Genomic DNA, 23,867 nt, shown 5'->3' with positions numbered 1-23,867 from the left:
GGTACGACACGTACTGGGGTGGGGGTACGACTGGAACGTACTGGGGTGTACATAGACGGGTGGGGGTATACATATACGGGGGGTACGTGTCGGACGTACGGGGGCTGGGGGGAGTGTTGGGCGCGTATGCGGGCACATGTCTCCATGGTTGCTATTGGTGTTCGGTGCGGACGGTGTTTTTTCCATACGGTTGTAGGCTCGGACGCACGGGATGGATCGTGATTCCTCGGTCGGACTTGGATTTTTACGTTTGTAAGGTAAATCGTCCGAGGACGTGTCGGACACATTTTCCGACCCGAGGACGTGTGGGGAATGATTCCCGGTGCGGGTCGTATGGACTTTTTACCATGCGAATCGTGATTGCCAGTTCGTACGGCACTTGTACGATTCGTACGGTAAAAAGACCCGATACGAGTCGCACGGGGGAATTTTTTACCGGATCGTGATCGGCACCTAATTCTTTATATCCAGCAACATATCCAGGCATGGCAAGCTGAGTTCCAAAGTCTGGCAAAAAGGGTCAGGCTCCATCAGGAAAATGTGTTTATTGCCTAGCAAATAGCAATTAAAAATATGATGGACTTATAATCCATGAATCCAAGATGGCAATGATCATTGCAAATTTTGTGAGAGTCCCTAGGGTGCACTGGGACTTGGAGTTCATCTTGACTCCACCTGCATGTTTTGCCGTTCACATCAAGTGGGGTCTACACTGTGTTCCTACTGCTGACCTCTGATCCTGAGAAAGATCCAATAACCCCAGAAGTTCCTTGCCTGTCCAGTTTATACAGGTGAGTGTGGACAAATTCGTATGACCTCAGCATGGGCCTAGTCTCAAACTGCATTCTGTAGTACTTAAAGTAGTACTAAATTAGTAATACTCGCGTACTACAAAATGTTATTCACATAGGTATGACTGGAGATCTTCACCTCAACCACTGCCTCTCTTATCTTTTCAGTGCCAAGATTTCACCTGCTTACGTATAAGCAGAGCCTATGGAATTGTGTGGCACCGGCATTCTTCTTTAAAAATGTTTAGTGCATTTTATTTGAACAAAACAATAAAAAATACATTATGATACCAGAATATTGTGGCATAGTTAAAAAAAAAAAAAAATTATTGCGTTTTTGAAAATACAAAGAAACCAAACATACATACTACAAATGATAAAAATGAAAAATAACATAACACCAATATGGATCACTGGCAACAAAAGCAAATATGACCATGGCAATATCGATACAGAGCATGTCGACAATTAATGGTGAAGAATACAGGCCCCAGCTAGGCCCGCAGAACACAAGGGTTCGCCCTCCTGTAACGAAAACTAGAAGGAAGTTGGCACGGAAACTGCAAATACAAAGACAAAGTTTGTTAACCCTTAAGGGTGGTCCTACAACCTATACAACACTCTTCAGTATTGCACAGAGTAGCACACAGAACTTGCGTACACAGTCCCCTTTTATACACAACAGAGGGGCTCATAAGTGGGTGGATACAACATGAGGCAAAGAATGTTACCTTTTATGGACATTTTCGATACAGAATCAATATGCGGGCGGAGTAACTAATTTCCTGAGCCCGCGAAAACATGGTCAAGCAAGGACTAACTGATAACAGATGTGGTCAAGTCTGGGCATGCGCCAGACGGACAAAGGAGCTAATTATAGACTGTTACTAGGCAGATTACAAGAGCAACTAACACGAAGATAGGACTCTTCTCGTGCAGAGCACGTGGAAACACGACAATACAAAATGGAGTCCACACATTAGTCAACATAAGAAGAGAAACTAGTTCTAAGTAAGGGGAATTCATGTCTTTAGTAAATGCTTAACCAGATCGCTGTTTTAAGTTTCAACAATGGGAGGAAAAGTGAGGGACACGAGACACGGTGAACGGAGAAATGAGAAGCTGCCAGTACGATACTCCGGTGGGGTCAATTCGATTACAAAGAATGCTGGTGGATGTAAAAACAGCACAAAATAATACAATACCTAAGCGGAAACATTCTAAGGCAATGAGTTTGCAGTGAAAAGAAGACAACAGATATATACAGTAATACACTAATCATCAGGAGAGTCAGCAGCTGGCTGTTGTGTAGTTCGATATTGAGCAAACATACCCCAGAAACTCTTCGGGCGATTGGCAGGAGGAAGCATTTCATTATAGACATCGGACTGGGTGTTACAGTAAACCATGTCGTGTTGCCACTCTACTACTGTGGGCACCGGACCGCTCATCCAGCGCATCGCTAGCCGACGCTTGGCAAGGAGAAGGCCCATCGCAACCAATTTACGTACACTTTTCTTAAGAGGTTTTGTATAGCCCAAGAGCGCAAGTAGGGGATCCGGAGCCAGAGATAACCCAAGAATATCGTTCAGCTTCTGGAATATTGATCCCCAATAGAGTTGTACCTGCGGGCACTGCCATGCCTGATGAAAGAAACCCGCCTGGGGCACATGGCAGCACTCACAATTATTATTGTCCCTTAATCCATATCCATATAAACGTATGGGGGAATAATACATTCTATTTACAAATTTAAAATGAGCGAGACAATGACGACCATTAATAGAGATCTTGCGAGTATTCTCACAACAATAGAACCATATGTCATCTGTAATGGGGACACCTACATCTAGTTGCCATGCTTGCCTAACCTTGTTAAGGGAGGAAGTCTTCGCGTTCAGAGCTGAAGCTTATAATTTGGAAATCAGCTTACAAGGGGATTGCGCACTCAACAGAGCCATAAATGGAGGGATGACCAAGGGCTCCTGCAATTCTTACCGCAGCAACGCCCGCATAGCGTGTCGAGTTCGAAAGAAGTGGAATCTGGTCAGGGGCGAATGTGTACTATCTACACCAGCCAACTCCTCCCATGTGCCCAACCGCCCATGTCTGAAGAGGTCACCCATGTTCTGTATGCCAAGTTTTTGGAGGGAGTCCGGGGTCTCTTCCTCCGAGCTAAGTACGAACCATTGGCACCATTCGACCTGCATTCGGGGAGAGTAAAATTGCGCCCCATCATACAGTCTAAGTTATGCATTCCACGCGTGGACGACGGAGTTAATCGAATCCAGTATTCCGCAGCACCTCAAGGGGGTCTGGGTAAGGAAACGAGGGAGGGAGTGCGGATCCTCAGTTACTTAATCCATGTAAAGATGGGGCAAATCATGGGGCCCGTGTGGTACAGGCATTCTTCACATAAATATGGATTGGCCACATAATCTATCATCTGCAGCATAATCTAAAGATTTGAACAAAACAATTCTACCTCCAATGGTTCAAAATTACTAAACATGCAGCACCACGTGTAGCAGCTCAGTGGAATGCCCTTTGCAAAGCTTGAGTGGTCTCCTTTCTGTTACTTATTGCTATATTTGGGTGTTAAATTGCTACTAAAAAAGTGCAATCTATGGCCAGACAGTGTTCCCAAGTGTAAAAATGGCACAATTATAAAGTAATACTGTCACAAAATGCGCCACAATACGCTGCATCATTTTCCTTATTCTCCGGCATAATTTAGTCAACCCTATCAAATAAATTTCCTTCCCATGCTGTATAAGTCCAGTAGCCCTGGGTATTTGTTTCGGTAGTAAATGTGGAAGGGACAAGGTAGAGTGACTGGAAAATGGGGAATACTTAGGGCTTGATTTAGAGTTTTGCGGATGGGTACTCTGTCACAAATGTGATGAATATCTTGTCTGCTTTATAATAAATGAATTGGGATAAATGTACTTGTAATAATGTGGACATGATGTCCATTATATTTAATAGAGTACCTGTCTGCCAAACTCTAAATCAGACCCTAAGGCCTAAATTGAAGGGGCTTTGGTGAATTAAAAGAGTGGTGTATGTATGGAGATGCTAATACAAGCACACACAAGCACAAAACCATTGGTATTTACAAATTACACTTCTGAATTTACTACAACTGTAAAGGTGTCAAAACATGGATTCTTTCCCTCCCAAGAAGCTCTCAGGACAGACCAGATTCTCCCACTCCTAAAGAACCCTATGACCTCACCAACTCCGGCCCATCACTCACCTACCATTTATCAGCGAGATCACTGATAAATCAGTCTGTGTTGAACTTCAAGGTTCATTAATGCCAGGTGTGGCCAGTACAAGTAAGATTGGTGGAGCGGTGGGGTGGGGTTGGGGGGGACAGAGAAGGTGGGGTTGGAAAGTCGACAGACGACGTAATAGAGAAAATAAAAAAATTAGGAAATAAAACCACTTACCTTGTGCTCGCCCCATCGCTGACTCAGCGATGCGGTGAGCTCAAGGTAAGTGGTTTTATTTATTGATTTATTTATTTATTTGCCCTATTCTGTCGACTTTAACCCCACCCCCGCCCTATCGCTTTTATCAATAAGACCAACCACGCCTGATTAATGCTAAACATCTCCTGCACGACATCAGTTAGGCTTCAGATCATGCTGCAGCATGGAGATCGCTACCTTAAGCATCATAAACAATACCTTCCTGATCAAACATAAAGATGACTCCAGCCTCCTGATATTGCTGGACTTCTCAGCTGCCTTTGACACAGTCGACCATCCCACCCTCATACCCAGCATGGAGTCTTGAATGGGATTTACTGACATCACTCAACACCAGTTTGTTCATATTTGATAAAAGCCAAGCCCGGTTACCAAGTGTTTTTCCTTATGGTTGAAGGCTCTGGGCAGTGGAGGTTAGCTGCAATTCAGGTCGGAACAGGGGCCAAACCCTGCAGCACAAGGCCAAAGGCCTTACACAAGGATTGTTTTCCTGCATGAGTGATCGGGAGGAGTTGGGTTTGCAAGTGGTTGGCTGCAGTCCTGGTAAATGGTGAAAAGATCAGTTAAAACATACCATTTTAAACAAACAAAACCACTGAAATGCACTTGTTATAGTTATCATGTAAGTGTACCACATCATGCACAGTTTTCTCATCAATAATTTCACTGCAAATGTTGCAGTGATATTATCAGTGAAGTCATAGAAGATGTCATGAATGGTGTAATATGTGGGATAATTAGCAGGGATTGGCGTGGGTGCAAGTTATAGTTACCCTAGGGCACGAGTCATAGCTACTTGAGATCACTCTAACTATAACTGCTGAATTTCTATGGTTTTGTGTGTGTGAAATCTGAACCTAAAAATCATGTTCCTATAACCTTTGTTTTCTTTTTATTTCTACAGTTTTTAATGCTATTTCTTAACCATAACATCGCTGTAACATTTGTTTTTTTCTGTGAACTTCCAGTGTTATTTTAAATTCAAAGTAATATTAAAATATCATATATTAATGCAAGCACCACAAAGGCAGTGTGCGGCGGGTGGTGGCTGCAGGGCCTGCTGCCAACCCTCTGCATGCAGCCAACCCCATGACATTTACAGCCTTCGGATATGTGCAACAGTGGGTTGCCACAAGGCATGCCCCAAAAACAGCTCTCCTGCAGGTCGCTTCCCTGGCCACTTTGGGCCCCAGGAACCCCATCCCCCAGGCCCTGGTGCAATTTTAAGGGGAAGGGGCACAGGGTCCCCCTCCCCTTCCGCTTTTGGCCCCAGTGACCCTATTCTCCAGGGCCCATCATTGTATTTACATTTTCCCCCTATCCTGGGCGGATATCGACCATAAGTACCCCATCCCCCAGGGCCTGGTCAATTAGTAAAAGGGGCGGGAGACGACTCAGCACCCCTCCCTGGGCGGATTTCCACCCAGGGGGTCCCACACCCTGGGGCCCAATCAAAAAAGGGTGGGTGCCCTAGTACCCACCCAGGGCACCCACCATATCCTTTTTGGTGGCTGCGGGGGGAGCCTGAAGGCCTCGCTGCCCCAGCAGGCTCCCTGCATCCAGCAGGAGCAGGCATTGCTCCCGCCCGCAGGGAGCAGCTGAAAATGCAACTCCCTTAGGGCAGGAGCAATATTCAGATCTGTTTCCTTGCCAGCATCACTGTGGGCAGGGTAAGAGATCTGAAGTCAGCTTCCAGTGGTGGGAGCATTTTTAAAGCTTTTGTCAGCTGGGAGAAGACTTTGCTCTCACTTGGCGGAAACTTTGAAATTGCTTCCACCAGGCGAGAGCAAACACAGGTTTCCCTGCCTCACCAGTGGGGGCAGGGAAACTGCTATATCCCAGGAGTAGACACCCAGGGACATAGCAGGAGCCAGTTCTTCGGGATGGGGTGCCTAGGGCCATTAATGGCTCCCGGGGGGGGATGCATGCCCCTTTCTTCCATTTCTTTTTGCAGCTGGGCCCCAGGAAGTGGCGTCCCTGGAGTTGATATCATCCTGGAGAGGGAGCTGGAGTAGCTCATCTCTCCATTACTAGCATAGCCGGGCCCGATGTTGGGGTCCCCGGATAAAAATCTTCCCGGGGAGTGGGTTCCGTGTCTCCTCTCAGTTTTTTACTTTGGCCAGGTCCAGAGCAATGGGCAACCCAGGGCCAGAATGGGCCCGAGATGGGGGCCACATGACCCCTCCCACATTTTATTAAAGCCCTGGGCCAAGATCTGCCTGGGGAGGGGTCCACGTTATGCCCCTCACCATATTAACCTAAAAAATCCCCCGGGCATCTGGTCCACCCAAAGGGCAACACAAAACAAGCACAGGAGACTGTGCTTGTTTTTTAAATTATTTTGCGGTGGATCCTGTGCAAATTCTTTGCAAAATTAATTTTATTTTTGTTTTTCTTGGGACTTGGGCTGAGTTTCAAGTCCCAAGATGGCTGCTACCACTTCCTGGTTGAAGTGGTGGAAGTCAATCAGATGTCACTATGAGATCTGTTGGATCCATGGACCCTTTGTGTCCCTAGATATACATAAATCTTTTTTTTTTTAAATAGCACAAAATGCTATGAAATAGATGTATGCAAAATTACAAAAAGCACTCTTTCTGGACCAAGTTCTACCTTTCTGTCAAATTTGGTGTAATTTGGTTCAGCGGTTCAGGCTGTAGTCGTCCCTATGGCAAATTGCGTGGGGAAAACGCATTTTTCCCCCCCTTTTTCTCAGCCCCCCTTTACAATTCACCCCAAAACGTTTCAGACAGCAGCTGGAGATCCTGGCCCGCAGAGGGGTGGCTCGATGCCGGCGGAGTGAGCCGATATTCGATATGCAGGAAAAACGAAGTTCCAATTGCGTACTCAGATCTCTGCAATAATCACCAGTAATCCAAGGTTTTCAACCAAGGGGGTTTATTAATGTCATAAACCCGCCGTGACACGTTTCACCCTCATGGGGCTTGTTCACACAACGGAGTCACCACAAGTGAAGCTTTACATACAATTCCTGGTTTCTTAAGGTATGCATAGAAAGCGGACTATTCGTACCGCGTATTGTACAAATGAGCGCCATTTTTGGAGAGATCACAAACAGGGATAAAGTAGTACAAAGACACAGTATGACAATCGTTTCAACATGTTGTACATTTGATCTCAGCCATAGCGTCCGTATATTGTATGCATGTTCAGGTGTCCCTCAGTCGTGCGTCAATTACTACAAGTGACATTAAAGAGGAATAAAAGAGGAATTAAATCGGCAACATTTGACATTCATGGTGAATTGTTGCGATGTTGTATCTATGATAAATACCACCGATTTACTGTATGAGTATGTCGTGTAAGAAAACTCAGTGTGATCGGAAGGTCCGTGCCTCAAAATGTTGCATTCTGGTACCTGTACTGAGAGTGCGCAACTAGGCGGTATAAACATCTTTTTTCTATCGTATTTTGTTTGTCTGTAAGTCTTGAGTCCATCACGACACATGTACACTTTTAATGTCCCCAAATAGTGGGATAATTATGGTACAAGGAGAGCTCTCCGGTTACTTTGGGCCCGATTCACAGAACTAACTTAAGACAAAATCCTAAACTTACTACCATTTTGATATTCACAGAAGGCACTTACTCATTTTGGTATTCACAGAAGGCACTTACTCATTTCGGTATTCACAGAAGTTAGGAGTCCTAACTTTAGGACTCCTAAATGCCTTCTGTGAATACCGAAAGTCTTAAAATTAGGATTTTTCTCAATTTAGTAGTAGAAAAGTTAGGACTCCTAACTTTAGGACTCCTAAATGCCTTCTTTTAATACCAAAAGCCTTCAAATTAGGATTTTTCACAGTTTAGTAGTAGTATAGTTAGGACTCCTAACTTTAGGACTCCTAAATGCCTTCAGTGAATACCGAAAGCCTTAAAATTAGGATTTTTCTCAGTTTAGTAGTAGTAAAGTTAGGAGTCATAACTTTAGGACTCCTAGACTGAGAAAAATCCTAGTTTTAAGACTTTCGGTATTCACAGAAGGCATTTAGGAGTCCTAAAGTTAGGACTCCTAACTTCTGTGAATACCGAAGTGAGTAAGTATCTTCTGTGAATACCAAATTGAGTAAGTGCCTTCTGTGAATACGAAAATGGTAGTAAGTTTAGGATTTTGTCTTAAGTTAGTTCTGTGAATCGGGCCCCTTGTGTCTGTATAATGTGTGCAAGTGCTACAACCAAGACTGTGTTGTGCTTCGCCCTTGTGATTCACCCCCTTCCCACCCTAAGTGACAGTTCATAACATTATAAAAATAAGATAAACAGAACAAATATTATCTGTCAACTGGAATGTGGCTGAAGAAAAGGGTAGAGATCCTTTTGTCACGGGTCTGAGACATAGTCCTTTCCTTTCCTCAAGTGGAAGAAGAAGAGAGCATTGGTCTAAACACGGTAGAGTCAGTTAGACTAACTGTAGCTGCAAAGAATGAAAAAATGGTACATTGACAAATCCTGTTAGAAATTCATTCCCCCTGTTAATGTATTGCCATTTCCTCATCCAGATTGTGCCCATTCAGATGACGGGTCCCCATCCCCATAATGTGTCTAGACTCACGTTGCCTAAGTTTCAAAGTCTGGTTACCTCCTCTCTATTAATCATTACTTGCTCTATTGCATAATAGGAAAACTTGGTGCAGTCAGCAAAATGTTTGGTGTCGAAATGTCGTGCTATTGGGTATTGTTGATCTCTGTTAGTTATGGCCCTCATGTGTTCGAGGACCCGTTTATTTGCCATATGTGTGGTACTGTCTACGTATCTTAGTTTACATGGGCACTCTAGGATATAGACCACGAAAGTGCTGTCACATGTGAGGAACTGTTTTATGCTGATCATTTTGTTGGTACTTGTGTTCCAGAATTCCTTCTGCATGTGGCTGTTCCCGCATGCCTTACAGTGGCCACATGGAAAAAAGCCTTGAATGTCAATTCTCCCTTCCATTGTGTTGTCAACAAGGTCACTGAGTACTAGGAGATCTTTCAGGTTTTGTCCCCTTCTGTAGGTGATCAAGGGTCGTGTTGGTAATGTGTTCCCTATGACTGGGTCGCCCTTGAGTATGTTCCAATTACGTGTGATGGTCTTGCGTATTTGGTTAGAGTTCCCATTGTAAGTCAGAATCATGCGTGTTTCTGTGTTCTCAGTTTCGTCCGTGTTATCACTGCTGGTATTTCTTAAGATGGTGTTCCTGTCAACTTCTTTGGCTCTCTCTACTGCTTTTTTAAGGACCCACGTGGGGTATCCTCTATCCTTAAATCTCTGGACCATGGTGGACTGTTCCCTTAGATAACCTGTCTCTGTACTGCTATTTCTTTTTGCTCGAAGCTATTCCCCGTAAGGGATGCTTCACTTAAGATTATCTGGGTGGCTGCTAAGAGCATGTAGTAAGGTATTCCCTGCTGTACTTTTGCGGAATAGGGTGGTTATCACCCTATTGTCTGTTATCTGTATCTTCGTGTTTACTGATGGTATTTGTAAATGTGAGGTTCTTGGAATTGTGATTAAGTTTGTCCAGAAATGTCAGTGCCTCCTGTTTGTTGCCTTGCCAGACAACGAGCAGGTCGTCAATGTACCTAAGCCAGAGTTTAATCCTCGTGAAGTCGTTTTGCAGATTGGTGTCTTGCCTGATTTCCTCTTCACATGCCCCAATGAAAAGATTAGCAAAGCTTGGCGCAAAGCTTGTGCCCATCGCAGTACTGAGGGACTGTTTGTATATGTCCCCATTAAACATGAAAAAATTGTTTGTCAGGCAAAACCTTATGATGTCTAGGATCATCTTTGTGTGTTCCCAATGCCTGATGTGTCTGCGTTTCAAAAATCTGGCACATGCTTCTACTCCCTGTTCATGGTTAATCACTGTATATAGCGAGTTAACGTCCATGGTTATCGTAGATATTCTGCCTCCCATTCTAGAATATGTATTTTGCCTAAGAAATCCTTGGTATCCCTCACGTACGAGGGTAAGGTTATCACAAATTCTCTTAGGTAATGATCAGCAAATCGTGAGAGGTTCTCCAGGATGCTACCCCTAGAAGAAATAATAGGTCTACCTGGGGGATTCACTTTGCTTTTATGCATTTTAGGGAACAGATACATTACTGGCAAAATGGGATAATCTTTTTTGAGATAGCAGTATTCCTCGCACTCTATCAGTCCCTTGTCTTTCCACTCACTCAGCCTTTCCCAGACACAAGTAACGCTGTTGTTGTAATCTGTCTCGGTTAGATCTAGTGTATGTAAAGCTTCACTTGTGGTGACTCCGTTGTGTGAACAAGCCCCTTGAGGGTGAAAAGCATCACGGCGGGTTTATGACATTAATAAACCTCCTTGGTTGAAAACCTTGGATTACTGGTGATTATTGCAGAGACCTGAGTGCTCAATTGGAACTTCGTTTTTTCTGCATATATAAATATATAAATATATTCACTGAAAAAAACAATGCACTGCTGATGACATCTCATATTACATCATTCATGACATGGTCAGTGACATCACTGATGACATCCCTGATGTGTCATGAATGATGTAATAAGTGATGTCATCAGCAGTGCATTGCGGGGGCGCGAGTTATAGTTAGCTGAACTAACTATAACGCCGGAATTTCTATGGTTTTATACAAGTGAAATGTCCAACTAACTATAACGTTCCTGAAACCTATGGTTTTTTCAGTGAATTTCTATGGTTTTTTTAAATGATCATTTCTAACTATAACGTGTCTGAAACCTATGTTTTTTTCAGTGAATTTCAAAGGTTTTTTAAATGAGAATTTGAAAGTCTAATGTACCTCAATCCTATGTTTTTTTTATTTTATATATATATATATGATTTCCGCGCGCAAGCGGGAGAATATCGCGAGTTGCTGTGAGATATATATATATATATATATATATATATATATATATATATTCACTTAAAAAACCATAGGTTTCACACGTTATAGTTAGGTGGACATTTCACTCGTAAAAAACCAATGAAATTCCCCCGTTATAGTTAGTTCAGATAACTATAACTCGCACGCCCGCAATCCACTGCTCATGACGTCACATATTACATCACTCATGACATGGTCAGTGGCATCACTCATGACATCACTGATGACATCATCCTTGTGATAGAGTTGCGGTCGCGCGAGTTATAGTTATCTGAACTAACTATAACGGGGGAATTTCATTGGTTTTTTACGAGTGAAATGTCCACCTAACTATAACATGTGTGAAACCTATGGTTTTTTAAGTGAATTTGCAAAGTTTTTTAAATGCTAATTACTAACTATAACATGTGTGAAACCTATGGTTTTTTAAGTGAATTTGTACGGTTTTTTAAATGCTAAGTTATGTATTTATTATTATATTTTTTTTTGTTTATAAACATTTTTTTTTTTTTAATTCCACCCTTCGTGGTCCTTCAGGGACCCCCTGACAAAGGCTAGGGGGTCAGAAACTCTCTTCCCTGCCCCCTTTTCACGTTCTTATATGTTTTTTTTCTTTTTTTAAGTGTTTTTCACAGTTCGCGCACCGTGCGCGCACCCCGTGATTTTTTGAGAAAAAAAAATGTTTTTTACCCTTCAGGATCCTTCAGGGACCCCCTGACAAAGGCTAGGGGGTCAGGAACTCTCTACCCTGCCCCCTTTTCACGTTTGCCACCTCTCTTTTTCACTGTCGCAACCAAAACAAACAAAATGGCGGCCCGACACTTCTTGATTTTGACCAATTCGAATGTTTACTGACATCTAACAACCAATCAGAATTACGCTCGCGCACGGCACCGTGCGCGCACGGTGCGCGCACTGTGCACGCACGGTGCGCGCCTATGGATATTTATATGCTTTTAAATGCAATTTTCTCAGGAAATAATGAACAGATTGACTCCAGATATGCAAAAGGCACTTCCCTGACCTTAGGACTATCTTTTTGCCAAATTTCAAGTAATTCTGTTCAGCCGTTTGGGCTGTACCTTCGACTAAAGGTCCTATGGGAAAATGCATGGGGAAAAGGCGTTTTGGGACCCCCCTTTTTTCTCGGCCCCCGCTTGACGAATCACCCCGAGACTTTCAGGGTAGGAGCTGAGCGGAGCGCCCCATTAGTTTTGAAAATTTTGCGAGGATTCGTCAACCGGCGCCAAAGTTATTCAAAATAGAAATTTCAGATTTCCTATGGAAACACGATCCTAGCTATAACTATCTACTGGCGACCGCCAGTAGATAATATATACATATATATATTTAAAACAAATTGTGAATAACTTTTAGTAAGGAAAACAATAGTCAATTTTTTTTTTTTTTAATATTATACAGAAGTCGCGCACCCTTCGCGCAACCTACACGATGGCTGCACGCATTCTGGTAGCCATTTTGAAAAGTCGCCCTGGGGTCGTGACTTTGGCGTAATTTGTAAAGTATGAAATATCTTTAAATTAATTATAAATACAAATTTTCCTTTAAGTGTTTGTCTAAATGTATTAATAAAAGTATTTTTAAAATATTATTTTCAATATATATTTGACGAAAAATTATTTGATTATTATTGGATTCGGGGGTTAGGAGGGATGGCCATTTTGCTTGATCTGTTTTGCAAGATTTTTTGGTCTAGTCAGGTGGGCACCCTCCTCCGGGTGAGGTACGGCTTGGGGATTCTATTCAAAAGGTGAGGAATCCACAGGCAGAAGTATCCATCAGAAGAACAAGTTACTTACCTTCGGTATTGCTTTTTCTGGTGGATACAGTATCTGCCTGAGGATTCCTCACTGTCCCACCCGCCTCCCAGTTGTCCACCTGTTTCTACAAAAAAGATGCTATTACTGTTTGGCATGAATGTTTTTAATATGTCTTAATCATGCGTATGTTTTAATAGTGAGAAATGCTTGATCTGTTGCTATTTCTTTATGCCTTTATTGGTTATGCATTTGTATATATATATATATATATATATATATATATATATAATCTACTGGCGGTCGCCAGTAGATAGTTATAGTTAGGACCGTGTTTCCATAGGAAATCCGCAACATTCTATTTGGAATAACTTTGGCGCCGGTTGACGAATCCTCGTGAAATTTTCAAAATAGGTGGGGCGCTCCGTTCCGCTCCTTCCCTGAAAGTCTCGGGGGGATTCGTCAAGCGGGGGCTGAGAAAAAAGGGGGGTCCCAAAACGCGTTTTCCCCATGCAATTTTCCATAGGGACCTTTAGTCCAAGGTACAGCCCGAACGGCTGAACAGAATAACTTTAAATTTGGCAAAGAGGTAGTCCTCAGGTCAGGGACGTGCCTTTTGCAGTTCTGGTGTCAATCTGTTCAGTAGTTCCTGAGAAAATCAAAAGTAAAATCATATATATATGTGGGTGGAGCCTAACCACACATCTCATCCTGAGATCTGATTGGCTGTCAGCACTTCATCCAAGAAGTGTTGGCAGCCATCTTGGGACCAATATACATGATTGCACCTCATTAAAAAGCATTGCAGTTAATAGAAGGTTTTAAGACTTTAGTTACATTATAAATCATTTGTTGATGGTACCATACTCATTTTAGGAATTGTGGTATGTTCTAAGGTGATTTCACCATGTGAAAAAGCCTTCTGCTGGGATATCATGATTGAGAGAAAAATATTTTCTCATGCTTTTCCCACAGAGGTTTGGTAGGTGATCTATAAGCTAAACTGAGAGCTTATTTTCTGTAAATTCACATTATCTTTCTCAGTCATGTGAGAATGAAGTCTGACATTCTCAGTAAAACATGTATATCCAACAAGGGCAGAGACTGTCAGTTGATTCATTTGTGTTCTACTGCAGCTTCCCAGAGTGTTCCAAAGAACAACTAGAGCGCTAACAGTCCTACTTATGATAAACGTATGGCACACCTGAAGCCATCTTGCTTGGATTAAAGTGGTAACTCTTAAAACATTTAATTTAAAAAGGAACAAAATGAGGGGGTTCATTTTTCCATAAAAAGTATGATTAGTGCTGCAGAAAGAAAAATTAGGGCACATTTTGAGTGACTTCTCAAATCCTCTTCTATTTCATTAAAAAATTCTGACATGCAGACTGAAACATGCACTTTCAATACCAGCAGCAGTTTTCCCTGGTGAGCAGTAGCTTTACTACAGTGATCTAATGAGCAAAAGGAGTGCTAACATTCTGAATTTATGGCAAATGTGTGACACATCTGAATGCCTTCTTGATGGAATCAAAGTAAAAAACTGAAAGTATTTCCTACTGAGGAGACTGCAGTAAATGAGGAAATTAGGAAACTTCATAACAAATAAGTCTCCCAAGATGGCCACCAGAGACAAAAAAGCCCAAATGTAGCCCAAATATCACCCAGATGTAGCCCAAGTATAGCCCAATGACAGAATGTCCCAGAGTGTTCTTAAAAACAACTAGAGCGCTTACTGTCTTCATTATGACAAAAGTATGGCACACCTGAAGCCATCTTGATTGGAATAAACTGGTAACACTTAAAACATTTAATTTAAAAAGGAACACAATGAGGGGGTTCATTTTGCCATAGAAATTATGATTAATGCTGAAGAAAGAAAATGAGGGCACATTTTGAGTGACTTCTCAAATCCTCTTCTATTTCATAAAAAAATTCTGACATGCAGACTGAAACATGCACTTTTAATACCAGGAGCAGACTTCCATGGTGAACAGTAGTTTTACTACAGTGATCTAATGAGCAACTAGAGTGCTAACTTTCAGAATTTATGGCAAATGTGTGACATATCTGAATACCTTCATGATGGAATCAAAGTAAAAAACTGAAAGCATTTCCTACTGAGGAGACTGCAGTACATGAGGAAATTAGGAAACATTGTGACAAATAAATCTCCCAAGATGGCCACCGGAGACAAAAGAGCCCAAATGTAGCCCAAAATCACCCAGATGTAGCCCAAATATAGCCCAATGACTGAAGTGTGCAAAACACTTATTATTTTGTGTTTTTACAGTCTTATATTGTGCAGACTTGTCAGGTATTGAGTGCTTTACATGAGCATTGGTTACATCACACAAGAACAAATTCATTTTGGTTGTAGACATGGGGAGACTTGGGGCCTCATGTAGGTAGCCAAATACCGGTCGGTAACGACCGATTTTCGGTAATTTTACCGTTACCGACCGGTATTCTGGCTAATGGTATGTAGGGGGACAATTTTTGGTGTCGGAATTTACCGAATCGTTAAAATTACCGATTCGGTAATAATACCGAATCGGTAATGTTACCGAATCGGTAACTTTTCCGATTCGGTAATTTTAACGATTCGGTAAATTCCGACACCAAAATCGAGATGTAGGGGGAGTGTGTGGGTGTGTTTTAGAGTCGGTATTTACCACCAACTTTTAGTTGGTGGTAAATAATTAAAGTATGTATTTATGCATTTTCACGCGCGTACCAGTGTGCAATGTGGCATACATACATGCCCTTAGGGCATGTATGTGTGCCACATGTGCACACATGGCGGAATCAGGGGTGCAACAGGGTGTCAATGTGACACCCTGCCACCCTTGCAAGTGTTCCCCCCATTACCGAATCGGTATTTACCGATTCGGTAATGAGGCATACCTTCCCATCAATGGGAAGGTATGCCTCATTACCGAATCGGTAAATACCGATTCGGTAATTACCGACTAGTAACGAATCGGTAATAATTACCGACTCATTACCTACATACGAGTTACCACTTCTTAAATACCGAGTCGGTACGGCTCGGTATTTAAGAAGTGGTAACTGGTACGCTACCTACATGAGGCCCTAAGTGATTTGACCAGAATCACAGAATGTCGAGCTGAAGCAGAAACTCCAACCTGGTTCCCCAGTTGCAAAGTCTGCAATTCTGGAAGTAACACCACATCCTCTCCCCTAAGTGCAACATTTAATCAAGTGGTCAACTGGATAAAAAAACATAAAGATAACAAATAATTTAAAAGTGCTTTGTCGCTTTTGAAAACTCAGAAAATATGTCCTTATTTTAGTCTTTTACAGCACTAACCATAATTTTGATACCAATAAGACCCTCTCATATATGTAATTTCTAAAGGAAATGCTCTAGGTATTACAGTTTTGATTACATCAAGATGACGTCAGGCGTTCCACACTTTTGTAATAAATATAGAATGTTAGCAATCTAGTTGTTCATTAGGATACCGTTGAGAGGCAGAGGCCAGGGGCACGGACTCTGAAAATTGAAGGCAGGTAGGGGGGTGCAAAGGCAACAATTTAACCACACTGAGCAGGCAGGAAGGGCCGTGGCAGCACAACAGACTATGGAGGGCAGTGGAAAGGGGGGCAGGGGCAACAAACCAACAATACAGGACTTGCAAGAGAGGCTGTGGCAATGTAATAGACCATTGTGGGCAGAAGGAAGAGGCAATGGTAGTACAACCATACATGCCAACAGGGCCGATTCAGCCAGGAAACGTCCAATGTTTTTAAGCTCAAATGGGCTTTATTTGATCTGTCTCCTGTCTACAATCTCCTCTTTTTCAATGTAACTCAAAGGGGAAAATCAATGCCCCAGTTGTTTTTCAAAATCTCCCTCTTACCAAGCTCAAAATGTTCGCAAGTATGGTACATTGGATCATGGAAGGAAATGGGGTAGGTTCATGGACTTAGATAACAGAGGACAGTAGGGACATGGAGAGGTGCACCAAACTGACCCTGCAGGGCAGGCATCAGGGTTTGCAGCAGCACAATACACCACACAGGGCATGCGGGACGGGAGTGCAGCACAACAATTCATAGAAAGCAAGAGGGAGGGGACAGGACCATGCACATGGACAACAGAGAACAGAGGGGCAAGAGGCAATGGTAGCTAGCTGACCATAATGGACAGACAGGAGAGAAAGCTGCAGCATAACAGACCATAAAGGGCAGGAGGGACGGATCAGGGACATTACAATGGAACAGACAAGCCAGGAGGGAGGGAGTAGGGGTCTTCACATGTAAACAGAGGGCTGGGGGCAAGGGGGCAGGGCAGGAGCAGCAAGATAGCCATGGAGGTCAGGCAGGATGGGCACTAGAAGCAAGACACACCATGGAGAGCAACAGTGAGACTGTGATGGCATACACACAGACCATGGAGGGAAGGTGGGAGGGGGTCAGGGGCAGCTAACTGACCACTCAGGGAAGGTGGGAGGGGCCATGGCAGCACAGAAGACCATGCATGGCAAGTGGGAGGGTTAGTGGCAGCACAATGGCTATGATGGGCAAGAAGGAGGGTGCAGGGGCATGCACAAAGGACGATGGAGAATAGAAGGGAGGGTCAGGACCTGTGCACAGACAAGAAAGTTCAGGGGAAGGGGCCTCACAACAGACCGCACGGGCAGGCAGGAGGAACAGTTGCAGCACAACAGACCAGGGAGGGCAGAAGGGTGTGGCAGTACAATGGACCATGTAGGACAGGAGGAAGAGGATAGGGGCATGGCATGTGGACAGGCAGGGTGGAGGTGGCAGGGACAGGTTATAGTCATCTGACAATGCTAGGCAGGTGGGAGGAGAGTGGCAGCTCAACAGAACACTCAGAGTAGATAGGAGTGGCAGGTCCATGGAAAATGGTGGGCAAAAAGGATGGAGCAGGGGCATGCAAAAAGACATCGGAGGGCAGGGGGAAGGAGAATAGGGGCAGCAAGCTAAGCACAGAGTTTAAGCAGGCGGTCAATGATGGGGCATAGAATTGGGCAATGGAGGGCAGGAGGAGTGGACTGGTACATCATAATAAATTGAGGGCAGTGGCAGCACATCAGACCATGCATGGCAGGAGGGAGGAGGCTAGTCCATGGATTCACACAACAGAGGATAGGGAGGAGGGGGATGGGGCAGCAAGCTAACTGTTCAGAGAAGGCGGGTATTAGGAACTTTATTGTTTTTAAAACGTGTGTCTGTGCGAACTACTTAAAATATGAACAAGTATGCAGCATAATATCACTTTTATTCAGGAAGAAGAGGGCGTTTGTGACTGTGACTCTGGGCACACTTGGCAGAAACACCCCCTGACCCTCCACCCCCTATCGCAAAATGTAATGCCCGTGAAAAGGGTAGGTGAACGCAGTGTTATATAGACCATAGTCCTGAGAGCACGATTGAAAATTAAAACTAGATATAGTGTATGGTATAAACTATGCACCAAAAAGTGTGATATAAGATGAACCGGGCGTGAAATATAATATGCAATACATTGTGCGCAATGACAGATTCATTGGAGAGCGCGAGATAGCACAGGCATTAGCGCGTGCTATGCGATATGCGCCTTGGAGTGTAATATGCACAGGGCAGTGTTGTGTAACCTAACTAGTCTCTAAAGTTGTAATATAAATATGTGCTGGGGAGTGTAACGTTGCATATGCACTGTGACAAAGATATGGATCCCAGATTGTAATATGTATGGCATAGCACTGTGCGTTATAACATAGGCATCGAGGAAGGCACGTTAGATGGGGCAATATAACCCGTGCGAAGACAAGTGTGGCATGACATATTCACGGGGTGGTGTTATAGTGCACATGGGCTAGAGAGTGTCATAGCATATGCACTAGCTGGTGGAATACAACACAGAGGTGTGTGGCACTCGGCAGGCAATGGTGGGTGTAACACAGCATTGGGCTCTGCCAGGAGCGCGCTGTGACTCTCAATTGATGTTCGTCCCCTTTCCAGAGAGTAAAATAAAAATTATTACACATCCGGCAGTGGATGTGTGTTTTATTAACCGTGAGGGGGGTTTCTTGCATAGTTTTGGTCGAATTCTTGTCGAATCCCCTTTGAATGGCTTGGTGTGCATGTGTATTAAATGTGCCCGTCAATAACTACCCATGTTTGTATAAATAAATGACAAGGGTGTCTACCGGGATTAGGCACGGTAGGGCATCAGACATGTCAGAGCTTCACTAGTGGTGTAAATACATTCCACGTGGATTCATTGCATGCATAGTTGCCTTTTAATGAATATCACGCAAATCGTCATGGTGATAGGTACGTACGGTTTGCCCAGCATGTCCTAGGTGTGTCTATAAATATATATTTTCTAAAAATAATAAAAAACAGTGGCCGGCCCTGGGGATTGGGGTCAAAAAAATATAATTAGGAGACAGGCCCTGGGGGATGAGGTCATCAGGGCCAATAAATTAGAATAAGAAGGGGAACCACACAGCCCCCTTTCTTAAAAAATTAAAATAAATAAAAGACTGGCATCATGCTGGAGGCCACGCCCCCTCCTTGCAGCACTCTGCAAACGCGCCCCCTAGCGAGTTGTAAGTTGGGGAATTAATTCCTCTTCAATACTGAGGGTCCCTGAGGGCCAACTAGCCCAACAGGCATCTCCAGTATGCGCCAGGGAGCTGCGCTGCAGAGAGGTTTTCTGAGGGCAAGCCCCTTTTTACACCTCTCTGCAACGCAGCTCTGTGGCGCTTACTGGAGGTACCTAGTGGTCTAGTTTGACCCTAGGGACCCTTAGGATTCAAGGGGACTTAATCTCTCAACTTAGAACAGCCACAGGGCGCGTTTACACAGTGGTGAAGGGAGGGGACGGGGCCTGAGGTGACGTGTGCAAACATGCACTATGGCACGTTTTAAATTGGGGATATAATTTCCCTTCAATACTGAGGGCCCCTGGGGGCTAACTAGCCCACCAAGTGCTTCCAGTAAGCGCCACTGAGCTGCATTGCAGAGAGGTGGTCCAGGCCGTGCCACTTTTTACACCTCTCTGCAACGCAGCTCTGTGGCACTTACTGGAGGTACCTAGTGGGCTAGTTGGACCCTAGGGACCCTCAGGATTCAAATGAACTTAATCACCCAACTAAAAACGGACACAGGGCGTGTTTACACAGTGGTGAAGGGAGGGGACGGGGCCTGAGTTAACGTGTGCAAAAACGCCCTGTGGCCTGTTTTAAGAGGTAGTTTTAACCCCACTGCCCTATTATATACTAGGGGCTTACAGAGGAGGTCATGCTAAGCACAGGGGGACCCCAACGCATAATGTTCCCTAGTGTATGTAGGTGTTTTCACTGTATTCTAAGTGTCTTTTAACATAGAACTGGTTCTAGGACTGGTTAGTCAGACTCAGTTACCACCAGTATCCATCTGAAAAAGTTGAGGGTACAGGATGATTTTGCAACAAGGATTCTTTTTGCTCTTCTTTTTGTTCTTTCTGCACGTTATCCTTCTTCCTGCACTTTTCTTCGTCTTTGAGGACTTCTGTTGCTTCTTTCTGCACTTCTTTTTTTTCTTTCTGTGCATTTTTTCTTCTTTCTTCACATGTCCTATCTCTGTAGGCATAGTTAGAAATAAGCATTTAAAAAACCTTTGAAATTCACAGAAAAAACCATAGGTTTCAGGCACGTTATAGTTAGGAATTAGCATTTAAAAAACCTCAGAAATTCACTGAAAAAACCATAGGTTTCAGGGGTGTTATAGTTAGCTGGACTTTTCACTTGTACAAAACCATTGAAATTCCCCCGTTATAGTTAGTTCAGCTAACTATAACTCGCGCGCCCGCAATGCACTGCTGATGACGTCACATATTACATCACTCATGACATGGTCAGTGACATCACTCATGACATCACTGATGACATCTCAAATGACATCACTGATGACATCACTGATGACATCATCCTTGTGATAGAGTGGCAGACCTCCTCTCACCCTAATATAACCTTTGATACACACATTCAAAAATAGAGACTAAAATGTTCAAAACAATGGACATACCAATACCAGTTACAACAACCTCTTCAGTAATTCTAAGATCCACATACACATCCACTCATTCACCAACAGTCCTATACAGTCACTCATACATGTACTCACTCATCATAGGTACTCATACACCTATACATCCTGTTACACAATGCCACTCATCCATAGAGTTACTCACACACATAGTCACTCATGCTAATAAAGAATCAAACATACATTTACTTGCATATACAGTTATACACACACCACCACACTTACTTCTACAGAAACTTACACATACTTAGTCTTTTAAACAATCACTTATAGAAACACATACTTATTCATATAGGAACTCTTTCAATCTCTCACTCTCACATATACTCAGTTATATACACCAATAGTCACATATACTAGTTTAAAACATATATAGTTACTCATAAAGACACTATTGAGACAGTCATTCACTCACTAACACACCCATACACACACTCATCCACCCATACAGTCCTGCACACATGCTGTCTTCAACACATACAAACAGTGAGTCACTCATTCATGCACCTATGCACTACGTAATACCCCCCACCGAACCATGCAGACACTCAGACTGATACTCAAAAAACCAACTAATAACCTATGTAGACACCCATGTAGCTACTCACCAACCCATGCAGCCACTTATACACAAAGTGAGAGACTGATACAGATATTTACATATTTAAACATTACTCACTAAGCCATGTATTCACTATGATACACTTAATCAGTCAGTTACACAATCAATTTTTCAAAAACAAATCATTCATTTAGACACTTATATACCCATTTTATTCTTCCGTCATTGTTTAGATATACATATATAAAACATATTTAATTTTCTGAAAAACAGACATTCACTGGATGATGTCATCAGTGATGTCATCAGTGATGTCATTTGAGATGTCATCAGTGATGTCATGAGTGATGTCACTGACCATGTCATGAGTGATGTAATATGTGACGTCATCAGCAGTGCATTGCGGGCGCGCGAGTTATAGTTAGCTGAACTAACTATAACGGGGGAATTTCAATGGTTTTGTACAAGTGAAAAGTCCAGCTAACTATAACACCCCTGAAACCTATGTTTTTTTCAGTGAATATATATATATTTAGTATACTATGTATGCATGTGAAAATGTCTTGGTCCGCCCGTTTGCATCGGTGGCACGTAAAAAATTGGTGGAACTGATGTCAGCACACCGACGAGGTCCTCATATGGCTCCGATGATGTCATACGGTGTCGCGAGCAGAGCTGTGCTATTATGACGTCCTCGTCGACGTGGGAGAGCTAGGAAAGAATTTCCATGGAATGCTGGGGCAGGGGATATTCACCTAAATGTTCAGGCTTATCCTTTGGGAGCAACTGTTTATATTGCCACTCCAGAAACTGAAACCAGTGATCCGAGGGCAGAGGCCCTGCAGATGGCACACAAGGTGGGGTGCCCAGTCGTGTGCTCCGGCGGGCCAGCGAAGTGACAAGCACCACAACCCACAAAAAAGGTAACGAGGGCACTGAATAACACAGGATCTTCTCTCTGTATCTGGCAGGAACAACGAGGTTAAAATGCCCTAGTTCCAAAATGCAGAATTAGCGCTACAACGGTCTTCAAGAGGACCTGCGATGGCGCTTCTGCCTCCCGTACCCTGGAGGCGGCACATGGGTCACGCGGTACGGTCATACTGCCGTGGGACGCACACTCGTTGACCTCTCATGGCACTGCTCCACACTTCAGGGTGGACGCTTTCCATTAGCTGTGTTTTCTGATGACGTGTCGAGCCGGCCCGTCCAACAACAGAACTCCTTTAGATCCAAACAGACTCTTCCACTCTCTCACCGTAAGTGAAACCAGGCCACGTGGACAATTTCACAATACAACAGCCGGGAATGCACTTTGATAAAAAAAACCACATTCCTTCCTCCTGATTTATCAAATAAATGACTCACTGAAGAACAGGGGCCAGCTTCAATCGGTAAACAGCCGTTACAACGACTTTTTACTTTGCGATACCATTACAACGCATGCATTACCACGCATGCGTTGTACATCGCAAAGTCATTACTAGGCATTGTTTTAGAACGCATGGTCATTTACCACGCATGCCTTTACAACGAATTTCGTTGTAAAGGTATGTATGGTAAATGACCATGCATTCTAAAAAACATGTAACATTGTAAGGAAACAGGCTGTTCCATTTCCTCACAATGAATTGCACCGCCCCTCAGAGACGACGTGAAGCAGGAACCACGAGGAGTGAGAGGTAAGGGGGATTGGGCATGGGGTGGGGGTTTCTTTTCTAGGGTTTAGGGTAGTGCAGTGGGGTTTGTGTAGTGCAGGGGTTCATGCTGGGGGTAGTGTTTTAGGGTAGTGCAGTGATGTTTGGGTAGTGTTGGGGTTAGTGCTGGGGGTAGTGTTTTAGGGTTTAGGGTAGTGCAGTGGTGTTTGGGTAGTGTAGGGAGTCGTCCTAGGGGGGAGTGTTTTAGGGTTTAGGGTAGTGCAGTGGTGTTTGTGTAGTGTAGGGGGTAGTGCTGGGGGTAGTGTTTTGGGGTTTAGATTAGTGCAGTGGTGTTTGTGTAGTGTAGGGGGTTGTACTGGGGTTCATTTAGGGTTTAGGGTAGTGCAGTGGTGTTTGGGTAGTGTAGGGGGTCGTGCTAGGGGTAATGTTTTAGGGTTTAGGGTAGTGCAGGGGTGTTTGTGTAGTGTAGGGGGTCGTGTTGGGGGTAGTGTTTGACGGCTTAGGGTAGTGTAGTGGTGTTTGGGTAGTGTAGGGGTTAGTGCTGGGGGTAGTGTTTTAGGGTTTAGGGTAGTGAAATGATGTTTGGGTAGTGTAGGGGGTCGTGCTGGGGATAGTGTTTAAGCGTTTAGG

Source organism: Triturus cristatus, chromosome 7, assembly GCF_964204655.1.
Source record: "Triturus cristatus chromosome 7, aTriCri1.1, whole genome shotgun sequence".
Classification (NCBI taxonomy): Eukaryota; Metazoa; Chordata; class Amphibia; order Caudata; family Salamandridae; genus Triturus; species Triturus cristatus.
Note: the sequence above shows the minus strand (reverse complement) of the source record.